We start from the raw sequence: 5,231 nt of genomic DNA, 5'->3' as shown, positions 1-5,231 counted from the left end.
CTGATCCAATCCATACTATTTTTAATAGACACATATTCTTGTGAAAGTTGGGCAATGAATAAGAAAGACCATAGAAGAATTGATGCTTTTCTGTTATAGTATTGGAGAAGAATATTAAAAGTATCATGGATTGCCAAAAAAAACAAACAAATATGTGTTGGAAAAAGTACACTTTAGAAGCCAAGATGGCCAGGTTTCATCTCTTCTGCTTTGGCCATATTATCAGGAGGGACCAGTCCCTGGAAAAGGGTATCGTGCTTGGTAAAGTAGATGGACAGCAAAAAAGAGGAAGACCTCCAATGACATGGGTTGGCACAGTGGCAACATCAATGGGCTCAAACATAGCAACGTACAGGACCAGGCAGTGTTTCATTCTGTTGTGCATAAGGTTGTCATGAGTCAGTACCGACTTGATGGCACCTAACAACAAACAGCCGACATTGGCTCTTGCCTAGTGAGTGGAACTTCAGAGGGTATGATTATGACTAGATTATATGAGCAATGTTACTGTCTTCTCTTGGATGGGAAAGAGAAAACTCCTCCCACACTCACACACAAAATAAAAAAGAGAATAATCAAAAAACCAAAATATAAAAAGAAAATAATAAACAGAAAAGAGAAATAAAAACAGGCAGCACCCATAAAAAAAAATTATAACAACTATAAAGACAAAAGAGTGTTAGGGAAATGGAGCTATAGAAGATAAAAATAATAGAGAAAATAAAAGGAAGATATGAAAAAAAAACCAACTTATGAAAGACTAGAGAGAAGAGAGACAGCAAATGGAGTGTCCAGTCACTTAATATCATTCTACTCTAACAGGCTAACTTTGGTTGCCAAAGTTGCTCACAAAGTTTAAAGGGGTCATGCCACATCTAGTTAGTCTTTCCCTAGTCAGTTTCCCTCTCTTATCATCCCTTCCTGCTCAGCTTCTGCTTCTCTTCTCAACAAGCACTCAATCCGCATCTCTAATCTTCCTTCTGAAGTTCATATTTCCAAGATTTTCATCTGTGTCTATTTTATTTTATCTCTTTTATTTTGTTGGTCTTCCCTTTTCATTGCCCAACTTTTGCATGCATATGGACCAATGAAAAATACTATCATTTAGGTCAAGTGCACCTTAGTCCTCCAAGTAATAATTTCACTTTTTAACATTTTAAAGAGATCTCTCTGGAGCAGACTTGTCCAATGTTGTTGAATCATTTAATTGCTGTTTATATAGACACTGATTGTTACTCCAACAAAATGAAAACTTTAACATCATCAGTTGCTTGATTTCCTCATTATTTAATTTCTCCTTCTTTAATTTCCTTTTGCATGTGCCTAATGGTTAATGGAGGCTTTCTACTCCCGTAAAGATTTACACCCTCGGAAACCCTGTACAGGGTCGCTATGTGTTGGACCCGACTCCACAGCACATAACAACAACAGCATTGGTTAATGTGCCAGACTGCAAAGCCGTTTGAATTGCAAGGTTGGCAGTTCAACCTCACAAACTGCTCCACGGAAACCCTATATAGGGTCGCTATGCATCAGAACTGACTCGACGGAACTTCACAACATCAACAATGTCAGGAAGCAGTTGGCATTGAAGTTGAGTTGCTCTAAGGCAGTATCAAAAACCAAGGTCTTGGGAAAAGGAAGAAAATCTGGATAGGATTTTTATCATGGAGTGGTTGCTTAAAATGGATTGTTTTAAAAATAGTATATGATTGAAATACAGGAAAGGAAAGACCATGATGTCAGAAATTATAATCCTCTTTATAAGTGCTATATTATCTTAAAAGGTGGAGGACAAATTATGTTTTAAAAAATCAGAAAATATTTTATTAATATTTTAAGCTAGAATAAAGAGCCTTGGTGTGGCCTTGTAGGATATGCACTGGACTGCAAGGGCTATTTGAACATCAAGGTCCATGACTCAAACTCAGCAGCTGCCACTCAGAAACTCTGTACAGGGTCACTGTGAGGCAGAACTGACTCCACAGCACTTAACAACAGCAACAACACCCTAGAGTAAAGTTTAAGATAAGTGTTGCTTGTTAGCCTTATGCTATGGCAAGTTCTGAGGAGCTGCTGTTAATACATTTAGTATTGATGACAAAGGTGGACACTTATCTTGGACACTCCTGTCCTCTAAAGTGAAAGCAGAGAGTGAAGAAGGAGGCAGAGGAGGAGTTCTCCACTTTTGGCCTGCTTCCAGCCCACGTATGTGTCACTTGGTACAAACCAGAAGAATTCTGCTTCTCAAGTGGATTGTGAAAGTTTGTTTGATGAGAAAGTTTATTCCCTGCCCAGCTGGCTCTCTGCAGGACTTTGGCCTCCTGCTTGCAGGGTGACTTTGCACTATGACTCAGCTACAGCCTTCAGCCCCATGGGGGACCATGGAAACACGTGTCTTAAGCTTAGCTTCTAGCCATTTAACTGATGGCTGTATTACTGTCTACTCCTCACCCAGCCTGCAAGTTGAAGAAGATGCTCACTCCATAAGGAATCTAAGGAATCATCACTAAATATACAAAGAAGGAGGCAACTGCTCACTGATTATACAGTCCTTCAGGGGCATCACCTCAATTGTAGTGAAGGTTGTGATGTAGAGAATGGTGGCACAAACATTAAAGATCATTAATACCACTGGTTAGGCCACCATTTAAAACTTCATGTGCTGAAACAAGTAGAGGATGAAGACGATGGTTGTCACCAGCCAGAGGAAGACAGCAAAGTACACCACCTAAACTTGATAGAGGTAGTACATGGTGTTTGCAATCAGAGCTCATACTACCAGCTCCAGCACTCCTTTAGTAGCATGAGTACACCGATGCTGGAGTGTACCGAGCCCACGCCCAGATGTGTTGCCCAGTCAGTGCACGAATTGTTCATCAGCTTGCACACTTTAGACCAGAACTAGGCCTGGGGACTTTGTTTGCCTCTCCAGGATGGTCCAGTCCAACTAAGTGCTTCTTATGTAAAGTATAAGGATTTCTCCAAAATTTCGTTGTGACTCCTGGTGTGGCAGTATAGGATCAGCACTGGACTGTGAACCACAAGGTCAGCAGTGCACACCTACAAGCTGATGCTCAGAACTCTTATACAGAGTCTCTTTGAGTCGACAGAATTTAGCAACAACTGCAACCCTTTAATGGACAATTTAACATTATTAGAGAGTTTACAAAATAAATTATTTCTACCAGTTACTCATAGGAAAATGACGGTGCAGAATGACTCCTTTAAGAAACACTTTGTTTTCTACCATGAAATGAACCTTGTCTCTAATAATGACATTATTTATTACATTTCCTAAACTTCTTTCAGAAGTTTAAACTTGATTTATAGGCCTTTTTAAAAAATTAAATCTTTATTGAAATACTTTAACTATCCTTTTCCTTTGAACCTCAATAATCATCTTAGTCTCAGCCATTCTTTTTTTGTCACGTCCCATTCTCATTTTGCTCTTATTTGTGGAATTCCAAAGTGACACATCCCATTCTCCCCAGAACTTTCCATCTATGACACTCTAGATGGCGGCTTTTCTTTTTGTTCAAACAATGTCAGAAGCATTTTTTTAAAGATCCAGTTAAAATTCTTCTGTTTCAAAAATGCTTTAGGGAATAGCTACTCTTTGTTCAGAACTAATTTACTTAATACCGTTACTATGAGTGCATCTGATTCCAACCTGTCTTTCTAGGGAATGCAAATGACAGAACTACATCATTGAGAGGTCTTGCCATATCTAACAGCCTTCAAACACTTCTCTAATGGGTCAATTTAATGGCTTAGCAAATTAAACCACAAAAGATGCTTCTTAATCACAAAGAGGAAAAGCGTAACTATACAGTGGAGTAACCTGGCAGCCATCACCTTAATCAACTACCCACAGTTATCATGACTGATAATGAGGCATATATACATCATGTTGTTGTTAAGTGTCATAGGGTCAGTCCCTAATCATAGCAACCATAGAATTTCCAGAATTCCTGCTGTGGTGATGTTGGATCAGCAGTGCATTTCAAACCATAAGGTTCACAGTTCAAACTCATCATCTATTCCAGGGAAAACCTATGCAGGGTCACTATGGGTCAAAATCAACTTGACAACACTTAACAACAATAACAGGGTTTCCAAGGAATACTTGGTGGGTTTATCTTACAGTACCATACCAGGACTCTATATGCATCATATACTCCATAATATAATGCACTGAGAAGGGAATTTCTGGCAAAATCATAAACTGAAGTTAAACATGAGGAAATAATAGACTAAACATAACCCAGGGAAAATATACAGAATAACTGGCGAATACTTGCAAGTGTCAGTCGTAAAAGACAAGATAAGGCTGAACAACTATCACTTATTTGGATTTTGGATGGTGTGGTGAAGAATGAATGAATCTATCTCGGAAGAAGTACAGACAGAATGCTCCTTAGAGGGAAAATAGAGGGAATTTGCCTCATGTATTTTAGACATATTATCAGGAGGAACCAGTCCCTGAAGAAGGACATCATACTTGATAAAGTGGTCAAGTAGAAGGTTAAAAAAAAAAAAAAAAAAAAAAAAAATAGAGGAAGACCCTTGATGAGACTGATGGACACAGTGGTTGCAATAATGGCCTAGAGCAGAATAATATTTGTGAGGACCACTCAGGACCTGGCAGTGTCTTGTTCTGTTGTATGCAACTCAATGGCACATAACAACTACAATAAGAAACCCTGATTTCTAAGTACAAGTGTCTTGTTCTGTTGTATGCAACTCAATGACACATAACAACTACAATAAGAAACCCTGATTTCTAAGTACAAGTGTCATTGAACTGAATGCTGGACCAGAAATAGAATAACAATGGAACTAATGGCAGAATTTGAATTAAGTCTTTAGATTAGTTAATAATTACTTATCACTGGTTTAATATAGTTTTCTGGGTTTTGATATATTTTCTATAATTTAATAAGATTAGTATTTTGGAAAGTTGAGTGAAGGATTTCTGGGCATTACTTGTAATATTTTTAAAGCTTTTTGTTAAGTCTGAAGTAGCTTAAAAGCAAAGTAAATATAATAACAATGGAAAGCCAACTTGTATAAGAATGCATGATCTATAATTAAGAATTTGAAAGTTTAAAGAGAAATTTAGGAAACTCAAATGAAGCTTCCAGAAAACTGACTGGACCTCTATTTACTTTGTAATACATTATTATGTTATTACAAAGTAAATAGAGGTCCAGTCAGCAGCAAAGAAT

At 37.8% G+C, this 5,231-nt stretch overlaps 1 pseudogene; it reads right to left on the bottom strand.

Moving 5' to 3' along the window:
- The window catches only part of LOC102838102, a 7,945-nt pseudogene extending 5,065 nt beyond the window's left edge, over positions 1-2,880 (bottom strand).
- Between the last annotated feature and the right edge of the window lie 2,351 nt (positions 2,881-5,231).

This window comes from Chrysochloris asiatica, unplaced genomic scaffold, assembly GCF_000296735.1.
Source record: "Chrysochloris asiatica unplaced genomic scaffold, ChrAsi1.0 scaffold00112, whole genome shotgun sequence".
NCBI lineage: Eukaryota > Metazoa > Chordata > Mammalia > Afrosoricida > Chrysochloridae > Chrysochloris > Chrysochloris asiatica.
Note: the sequence above shows the minus strand (reverse complement) of the source record. Positions and strands in the feature narration are given on the sequence as shown.